The sequence below is a fragment of the Schistosoma haematobium genome, chromosome 3, assembly GCF_000699445.3.
Source record: "Schistosoma haematobium chromosome 3, whole genome shotgun sequence".
Classification (NCBI taxonomy): domain Eukaryota; kingdom Metazoa; phylum Platyhelminthes; class Trematoda; order Strigeidida; family Schistosomatidae; genus Schistosoma; species Schistosoma haematobium.
The window spans coordinates 18189295-18199993 of record NC_067198.1 but is presented as its reverse complement, the minus strand read 5'-3'; the positions used below and the strand labels follow the sequence as shown (position 1 = coordinate 18199993).

General features: G+C 42.3%; 1 protein-coding gene across 1 annotated transcript in view; it reads left to right on the top strand.

Moving 5' to 3' along the window:
* Positions 1-2253: 2253 nt before the first annotated feature.
* MS3_00005152 (uncharacterized protein) overlaps positions 2254-10699 on the top strand; it is a gene marked incomplete at its 3' end in the record, with an annotated part of 33099 nt that continues 24653 nt past the window's right edge. Inside the window, exon 1 of the mRNA XM_051213176.1 lies at positions 2254-2337. The remainder of the gene's footprint in view (positions 2338-10699) is intronic.

Here is a 10699-nt window from a genome sequence, read left to right as displayed (position 1 = left end):
GATTTATAGTAGATGGATATGTTCGCTGGCTACGGTTAACGTTGGTGCATGCAGAAGAGGAATTTTCGTGTCAACTGGTCTGGAGTTCAGGAATCTGCAAGCTTCTGTTCAATTTCTAGAGGACTTACTACATTTATCATAGTACCAACACCAACTAGGATTATCTGTCTCTCGTTATCTAAAGACAGATCATTTTCATAAAGATATCTTCTGAGGGGTTTGAGAGCGTCTACGAACAGGACGAATACTAGGATAACAAGTAGAAGTTTAGCAGAAATGTTTTACACAGTTTTGTGTTGTTTGAAGCTTTCCTTCTACAGCGTTGTTTTGAAGTAAGACGAGAACAGCCTGCACCTGTTGGGGGAACCTAGACACGAAGAGCTGTCTGAACAGTTACTAGTCAAAGATCCATTGACCAATGACCTTTTACATACGCAATAACATTTCTGCTGAAGAGGAGTATTGCAACTCGATGTTGTGAAGAAGCCAGTCGAAAATGTGTCGGTTGGTTACGTCTCCACGTCTAAAAATAGCTCTACCTAAAGCCTATTAAGTTTCTAAAACATTACTAGTAAATATGCTAGGTGAAACTTATCTGTTGAAACCGCGCGGTAGTGTTTTTCACTACTTAGAGAAGTGGTGCACATGGGTCTGTAATGCCGTGCTCGAGAAAATCGACTTCTGCATTGTAGAAGCAGCATTTTATATTTTCGGTTGAGAATAGCGTTCTCTGAACTGAGGAAGGCGAGGAGGTCTTAATTCTTATGAGTCTATTCCGCCATGGTGAATATAAAATACACCAAAAAACTTGAAAAAAATATCTGACAGCATCAGAACAATGTCATAATATGTAAAAATAGAAATTAAGGAATGTCAAGTAATGTCCCGAAAAGGAACATAAATTTACATCACACGTTGTGTCTATAGTATGTCCGGTGCCCTGATTCAGTTTGCTGTGCTGTGAGATGCAGTGTAGGAAATTTGTCAGATAAGGATTATTCATTTATATTAGGAAATTGGATTCCTGAAAAATCAATGCACTTAAGCTGTAGCTAGATTCACTTGACTGTTGGTGTTAGAACGTTGCCTTTGGGTTATTTATCTTGATCAATACTGTGGTATTGTCAGAGTCATCATCGACCAGTGGCAGTTAAGGAATGTCACCATTCAATTCTGTCACACATTGCCCAAATTAGTCTTCCGACGTGTACATGAAAATGATAACTTCGTGCACTTCCTATGGTCACTAACATCACTTACTTCAGATTACCCTCTAAGTTTTCCAAGGTCTCCTCCAAGTATATATGGCTTGTCAGTAATGAAATTCTAGCTCACTAGATCTTGGTGATCCGGAATAAATTTACTTTACCTTTGTCTTACACCCTTCCTTGTTTCTCGACCCAGAGTATAAAAGTTTTTGTACCTACAGTGTCAAGCTTTTTACGTACTTTCAAGTCGAGTCTAAGGGCGGTTTTGCCTAGGTAGATCAATCTGCTAATAACACTTCGTTTACAATCATCTGAGTACCTTCTTATTGGAGCGGACATATTCCCCATGAAAGCCATCTAGTGTGTGATTAATGGCATATCTTGATCAATTTTTTTTTGAATGGTGGTAAATCCAGTGAGAATCTTACCTATGATGAGTCAATGTAGGGCCATGCACTGATGACGCTTAATCTAGAATGTACGTTGTTCTGTTCGCTGAATGTTGTGCCCAAGGAGATAACACAGTCTCACCGATTAGGATTCCCTCTACATAGTTATCTGATTGAGTCGTCCTTAGAATTATTCTTTCTATGATGTGTGCATAGGTCTCTTATGATTAAGAATCTGGCATTAGAATTTGTTTAGTAAACAACTTTTTCCACACAGTTTGACTTATAATAAGAGAGCCCACGGGTAGATTGTGTTTAGTCTACTTATATTAGATTAACCGTTGGTAAATGTGGGGGCCATGCAATTTCAAAGGAAGGATATGAATCATTCATCATTGCGCTTTGTGGTTTTAAAAACCATTCTACTACTTTAAAGTTTTTGAAACTGAGCTTACCATTATCCATGGACGGAGGCCGCTTCTCTTATCTTACTGCAATTTTACCTCGGATGCTGATTCATTTATGCTTGGTTAAAACACAAGGGGATATGGTTTGTTGTATCGAAAGTTCATGCAATAATTCCTATCCTTTTTATTATATTCGAGGGAACAACTTTTTGATTGAGAAAACCTTTTAACCCATGTGACTTGTAACGCATTACCGCGGGTTTTGTTTACTACGCGTGGTCATCTGGCATTTCTTTAAGACAGCCCTTTTATCCACCCTTGCAAACTTTTAAAGTAAGAGTTAGCCAGATATTCACCATTTTTTTTGTCAAAAATCAAGACATGACACAAGATATCTATCTAAAGATATTTCTTAATCTGTTAAATCTACTCATTTAAGTAGCAATTGCTACGTTATACTGATGTGATCATGGCAACTTCCAACTAGACTCTGACCTGTAAGTAACCTGAAGTGTTTTTTACAGTTTGGGAAGGACAGGAGGCTCGATGGCCTATGTTAGTCCTGGCAATGGTGGTCTCTCAGTTGATCCGACTTTCTTTTGAAAGAGTCGACGGATGGAGCCTCAACCACGTGCTGAGGTAGTGAATTCCACTCGTTGATGATTCGATGGGAAAGTCGATAGTCAGCTGACAAGTAATTTGTTCTCGGCTTATGAACATTTTTGGAGTGTCCTCGTAAATTCTCTGTTTTGGAAGACAAGAAAAATGAGGGCATATCAGGTACAAATTTACCACTAAGCAATTTGTAGACTGTAATCAAGTCGCCTCTAGTTCTGCGATATGACAACGGGAAAAGGTTCAGCTTGGCCAGTCGAGATTCATATGGAAGCTTCGCTATTCCGGGAATCAGCCTAGTCGCCGTTCTCTGGACCTTTTCCAGAAGCTCACTGTCTTTTTTTAAGCAGGGGCTAGCCGCTTGTATGCAGTACTCAAGTTTAGGACGAACGAACACTGTATACAAAGTCAAAAACGTTTTCGCGTCGACATGACTAAAAGCTCTACGTATTGACCATAACGTTCTAAAACCTTTGGCGGCTATTGCACGGCAGTGTGCAGTAGTCTTTAAGTCTTGACTAACGATAACTCCTAAGTCACTATATGTCTGGACGACAAGTAGCTCAATGTTATTCATCGTGTATGCATCTGTGCCTTGATGACCGATATGCATCACAACACACTTGGAAGTATTTATCGGCAACTGCCATGTTTGAGACCTTTCAGATAACTTCTTCAGGTCATTTTGAAGTTCTAAGCTATCACTCTTACATCGTATCGTTTTCCATATCTTGACATCGTCAGCATATAGCAAGACCGATGATGATAGGAGACAAGGAAGGTCATTTACATACACGAGGAATAGCACTGGCCCCAAAACTGTACCCTGGGGCACCCCACTAAGCACAGTTTCCCAGCTAGATAACTTAGAGTTCACCCTTACTCTTTGTTGACGCCCAACTAAGAAGTCTTTTATCCACATCAATAGGATTAGACATCGACCACTTTGGGACCAAGTATTGAGACTGCTTAACAGGATCTCATTTGCTTCACAGCTTGGACTGCGATAGACCAAACCAATCAGCAGCTCTTGTCCCTTGCATTTTAACCGAAGACTAACTAATTCACACGTCCCACTCTCATGGGATACACTATCGATAATGGCAAATGGGATAGCATTCCTAATGAATAGAGCTACTCCCCCTCCTTTGCGCTTTTGTGTTCTATCGGCCCTTACTAACGTAAAACCCTCGAAATCAAGTTCCATACTATCTATAGCCTGTGTCAGCCAGGTTTCTGTTACTGCAGTTATGTCTGGCTTCGTAGAGTCAATCTGTACACCTAGTTCCGATCGCTTATTAAGTAAGCTTCGTGCATTAGTGTAACAGATCCGAAGCCTGTTTAAGTGCCTTCGTGCTTCACCCAGAGTGGCTTCGGCATCATTCTCTGTCGAAGTCTTACAACCCGAAAATTTACAATTTTCAGGTCCTTTTCGCCAGCGTCTAGCCTAAGTAGTAGTTCTTTCTCGGCTTCCCGTCTTTTAACACGGTCTGCCAACGGTAGGTCCTTTCGGATAAAGACTCCTGAGCCCTTTAATTTGTGTCCATTTTGTAAAATTAGGTCACGTTCGTTCGAAGAGCCGAATACTACTTTAAGCAGTCTGGAATGATTTGGTTTCGAGTCCGCTAGACTCCCTAGTCGGTACACCTTTAGCAAGGTGACCCCAGTCATATTTTGAGGCATGAGTTGATTAAGCAGCTGCCTAATCAGTACAGTGTCATGCTCAAAACGAGCTTTAGGTTCAGAGCTCTCGCTCTCCTTGATTCTATGAAAAATAGCTGATCTGTCGCTATGATCAGCTTTCGATTTCTCAACTACTTTTACGGGGTCAGGGTTCCCTTTTATATCCCTACTTTTCTTCCCTACAACCTTTACCCATTCGTCAACGGTGCTGGTAGAAGCAATAACAGTTGCGTCAAACCTAGTGTTGGATTTCGGGGGGTTGTCGACGACCTGAGAGGTCGGGTTATGTTTACCGTTTGAAACCGATCGAGCCTTGCGATTGCGGCTTTTAGGTGTTTCCTGTTGGATCCCATATGGGAGACGGGGAACAGACGACCCTACTTTTCTTGAGCTTTTGTTTAAGGCAGGCCATTTTGGGGACTGCTTTTCCTTCTTTGACAGGCGTGAGTCATCTATCACCGGACTAACCTTAGTTTCCTTTACGTTGATTTGCGTGTCGACAGATCGAGTGCTGTTTGACGCGTTCCGACTATGCTTGCTAAAACACTTCTTTGCAGCATCAACCAGTGAGATGGCCTCGGTTAACAAGCTGTTTGCATCCGAGCAGCACTGTTGACAAAGCCACACACAACCATTCTTACTGAACCGTTTGAAAGCAGCAGGCGTTAAGTTCGTGCAAACTTCGTGGTACCAGCCTTTGCACTCGTCGCACTGCATGCCGCTTTCAACAGGATAGCGACAACCCGGACGTTGACAACTGCTTTTTTTACACTGTCCGGTCATTTAGGAGGGGTTCTTTTTCAAGACGCGATGACACTCAGAAACAAAAAAAAAGATCAATGACCAAAAAAGTGAGGAACTGTAGATTGCTAGGACCAAAAGTACTAACAGATACAGTTGAAAAAAAGGTACTCAAGAGTACCAACGACAAAACTAATTTAGAGAACAGTAAAAAAGATACTCTAGTCGAACACTTTAACTGAAATAAATTCAATTAAAGTGAAAACAGTAGTCTTGATACGTAATAAACGATCAAAACAAACAAATTTACTCAGCGAGGAAAAATACCACTGTCCTTTTTAAATCGCGCATACTTATGATTTCTCAATATCACAGGTAGGCAGATGACGAGAACCAAATTAACTAAAACTAATTTACACTATTCTGCTCTAATATTTATCTAGCTTTGTTCGAGATTTCAAATCTAATAGCCTTATGTATGGGTACCCATCATCTTGTTCTTCATGGTGGCTTTTGAGCACTTACCGACCTTAACTCCAGGTTGTTACGCAGATCTTCTTACCATACATTTCGTAAGCTCTGAATCCAACTTATTCCTCAAGTGCTTACTAGTTTACTCGAACTGAACCGGTTAGATTTGACAAATGTAAAATCCATGCAATTAAGTCACATTATACTCGTTATTTTCTATCCGTCTTCGAATTTGTTAAACTGTAATTCACGACTGTCTGCCGTTGTAAGAATTGATGAAGTATATAAGATATGTCTTTAAGGTTCATAGAATCAATATATTTTGGCATTTAGCGAACAGTGCACAGATTCCTGAAAAAGTGCTACTCATCAAATTATCACCCTGGTTTTAGTCTTATTTTTAGAGGTCCATCTGTCAGCTGTTAGATCCTATTCACACATTTAAATACACGATAACTTGTGGATATATATGCAGAACGCTCAGCTTCACAGGTGTTTAGTTTATTTGATACTTGCGGCAGTTGAGGCACTAATGTGCCGCACTCAACAGGTTTGGTCGCTCAAATGGTATCATTTTGAGAGGTAATAAATATTTTCATCAAGTTAAGGTAAGTAAATGTAGTGGTCTTCGGTTCATATATATGTTATAGTCTTTAGAACCTAATATGTCCATTGAGTGTACAAGACTGTGGTCCCAGATTCTTCTGTTCCATTTGTTTTTGCCACCAGCGCAGTTTATACAATCGTTCCATCAGTGTCTCACCTAGTACTTATTTTATTGTTCAGTCGACGTACGCTTTTTCAGTGATATGCATTATTTCAGTGATTCCATTCCTTTTTCTCGGTAACTGATACTTAACAGTTTTTTAGTGATGCTGGCAGATCACTTCGCACTAAGCCTAAGGAGAATGCATATAGTACACGTACTAGTTCTCACAGGAATTGATTTGTCGACAGAAGGGGGTGAATTATTATGTTGTACATTAATACTTGACCCGTCCAGTCGGTCATAATACACATTTTACACTTGGAAATTATCCCAAATGCAGCAATGTTTTGGCTACCAAATACTTTACTTTTTTGAACAGTAATGCCTTCATTTTCAAATGAATTTAATTGAGGAGATTCCTATCACTTATTACGGTTCATGATTAGTGAATGGTTCGAAGGTCTTCTCCTACTGTATTGTTCATTGTTTTTCGTGTATGTGGTAGTTGTTTATGAACCAAACTTAACATCAATGTAGAACCTTGAAAATAAAGTGTATCAAGTTGATACGTTAACATATGAATTTTACGACAAATAACGTGATTACTGAAGCCGAGTAATTGAATCAGTCAGTCAGTGTAAAGCCTGACGTGTGCGTCAATTCAGGTTTTATATTTGTTTATTGATTTGAACACATTGGTAAAAAGGCACATCAAAATATATATGCGCCACACAATGACGTCATTCAATGTGTGTGGGCTGGGATACTGTCCGGGTTGTTTTCTTAGGGAGCCACTCCTCGAACCGTTGACCTAGAGATCTAATTCACATTGCAGTGGAGCAACGTTAGTATATACGGTTCCAACATTAGGTTCATGCGTTATTTGCCCCCTCAGGATCCTGTAGCCTATGTGCACCATCGGTTTGAAATCAAGGTTTTCTAGCTACCTTATTTGGATGCACCGTGCCCACCAACCCGGTTAAAGTGCTGGGCATTTACTTTTCGACCTTTTAATTTCGTAGGAACACCACCGCCACGAGGTAGTGTTATTTATTTATTTATTTATTTGGAAACATGAATATTGGTACAAGAGAGCGCCAATATATATGCGCCACACAGAACAATGAAAATTCGAAGAGGAATACAAAGAAAGAAAAAAAAGCTAAGGAGCACAAAAAAGAGAGAGCAATAACGAAGAGATTGGTGTAAGGTAATGTGCTAGTAATCAGGGAACGCAAAGGTACAATCAGAAGAAATCTTTCAGGTAAGGGAGACACAACCACTTTTTATGAAGAAAGTAAAAGAAGGTTACAGCAGGATCGCCACTGGCTTCTATTCTGAGCCATATCTGATAACGTCTCTAGCCACTGTGTAGCACCATCTCTCAGACCCCAACCAGGGAGTCGTGAAGGACCGACACAAGCCAGTCCTTTGCAGCTTTCATGCCACGACACCATGTCATGCACTGACCACCTCTTCGCTTCTTCCAACCAGTCCCAGAGTCGGCAAATAATGCACGACGTGGAATTCTCTGGAACGACATTCGGAGAACATGTCCAAGCCACCGAAGTCGGTGTTTCAAGATGGTGACACCAATTGAATTATCATCTCTGTGCCCGAACACACGATGCCGAACCTCTGCATTACTGACATGGTGTTGCCACTGAATGTCAGCAATCCTTCGGAGACAGCGATGATCGAACACAGAAAGTCGTCTAACGTCCTCAACTCGGAGAGACCAGGTTTCACAAGCATAGAGCAAAACTGCTCTCACCGACGCGTTGTAGATCCGACCTTTTACAGCCAGTGTGAGTACAGGATTGGAATCCTGCCAGTCTTGTAGAAGTACTTTGCACTTCGAAGGTGCAAAGCGCATACCATACCTACGGACACTGATTGCCAACTGATTAAGTGCGCATTGCATGGCTTGTGCATTATCGCACAGTAAGACAATATCGTCCGCATACTCAAGGTCGAGAAGTCTTTCTCTAGGCAACAGATCCACACCACCATTACTTACATTCATCAGAGCTGTTTCCAGAATGTCATCGATGGCGAAGTTGAAGAGGAATGGTGAGATTGGGCAACCCTGCCTAACCCCACTTCGTGAATGGAACAATGGAGAGAGGTGGTTGTATGCCCTCACTCTGCCTGAGGTGTTTGTATATAGGGCTTTTAGGATGTTAATAAACTTCTCAGGCACACCCTTCTTCAATAGACAATCCCAGAGAACAGTCCTGTCCAACGAATCGAAGGCAGTCCTGACGTCAAAGGACACTACGATTGTTGGCCTGTGATGAGTATGTCGGTGTCCTAACATTTGGCGGAGGGTGAAGATATGATCAATACATCCCCAACCAGAACGAAAACCAGCCTGCTCCTTGCGAGTCAATCTTTCTCGGGTTTTGAACAACCTACGAAGTATGACGGAAGCCAACAGTTTGGACGCGATTGGAAGTAGACGTATCCTCCGATAGTTGTTGGATCGATGATGTGAACTTTTTTAAAGATAGGAACAACTATCGACTCATTCCACGATGTTTGAACACTCTCTAGTTCCCAAACCTTGGTAAACAACGTCGTCAATTCCTTAGTCAAAAAGTCACCACCATCTTTAAAAAGAGCCGGAGGTAAGTCTCCTGGGCCAGGTGATTTGTAACGCTTCAAGAGTTGGAGTTCCTTGCGGACTTCCTCCTCGTTTGGTGGATCAGTCGTCACCGGCCATGGAGGGCAGGACAGTCTGACCGATGTTGCCGGAGCAGCAGGCCAGTTGAACTGCCCTTCGAAAAATTCTGCCCATCGTCCAAGACGTCGATGGATGTTAGTGATTGGCATCCCGTCATCCTCGCAGATTGTTTCACTCACACCAGACTTCTTGCTGCCAGTGGCTCGGATGAGCTGGAAGAGCTTCCGGTAGTTACCAGATGCAGCTTCTGCTTCCAGCTCATTAGCACGCTTCGACCACCAGGCTTCTCGGTCCTTACGCAAGCTTTGCACAATTTCATTACGTAACATCCTTCGTTTATGGTCAAACTCACGGTCACCCGGAGTAGACCGACGGGCTTCAATGAGTTGTAAGGAACCAGAAGAAACCCAGTGCTTAAAAGTAGGACGTTTCGCAAACCCACAACTGACTGTTCCCGCCATTTTCATGGCGTCATGCAATTGCAACCAATGCTCATCTATACTTTTCGGTGGAATGGTAGCTAGCCTAGAGGCTAGCTCGGTTCGATACTTATTTGCAACAGAAGTTGCAACCAGCTTGCTAATATCAATCCTTTGCTGGCGGTCACTTCGTTGTCCACTGAAAAGTAAGGCAAGATTGGCGCAGACCAAGGCATGGTCAGAGTCCAGATAGGTACTCCAAAAGGAGCGGCAGTCTTGTACACAACCACGCCAGCGGTAGCTGATCGCGATGTGATCAATCTGAGTCCAGGCTTGGGATGCAGAGGGAGGACGCCAGGTGGCACATCGGCGATGACTATGCCGAAATTTAGTGCTAGCCAGAAACAGGTTGTGGTCTGTGCACAGTTGCAGTAGACGGTTATCTGTCCTGCGACCAACAAGTCCCCATCGGCCACCTAAACGACTCTCTTCTGTGCCTAGACACGCGACCTGAGCATTCAAGTCTCCGGCTAGTACTACAATATCTGTCGGATGTACTTTCTGGAGAAGAACAGTTAACTGGTATTAGAATTCATTCTTGATTGCATCCGGGCTGCAATCTGTCGGGGCATAGGCGGAGATGACGAAGAGACATCGTTTCTCACGCCGATTTCTTCTCACTTTGATGGAAATTTCTAATCTAACAGCACATAACCGACTGTTAATGGGGATCCAATCGACTAGTGCTGCCTCAGCTCTAGCGCTTAGTGCGACACCAACGCCAGCAAGACCAGACGAAGATGCCACAGGGTCCCCGGATAAGCGCACGTAAAACAAGCTTTTTGAAGTGACAGATGTAGAGCGAATTTGTAGTACTTCACCAGAGTCTTGAATACGGGTCTCGGATAGACAGCAGACATCGATATTAAGACTTTCCAAAGACATAGCCAGCCCTATCTGTTGACCAACCTGCATAAGTGTGCGAACGTTGAAGGCAGCCAGTTTGAATGGTGCACGTGGTTTCAGAAAAACTGCTTCAGTACTCATATTCGATGGTAACATACAATTTTCGACCGGACAGTGACTCGAGAACGTTTAGATACAGTCGGATTTCCACCAAAGACGAGCCGCTGTATAAGTATAAAAGAGGGTGAATAATGTGGATAATAATAATAATGACAATAATAGTAATAATAATAGTATTAATAATGACAATAATAGTAATGATAATTATTTGAATCGATTGATTGTTTTTCGGAGCGAGAAAAGTAGTTGCTATAGACATAGAGTTCATCGTTTGTGTGTGGGCTGTGATACTGCCCGGGTGCCCAAACCGAAGCAGGTGGTTATCTTAGGGGGCCACTCCCCGAG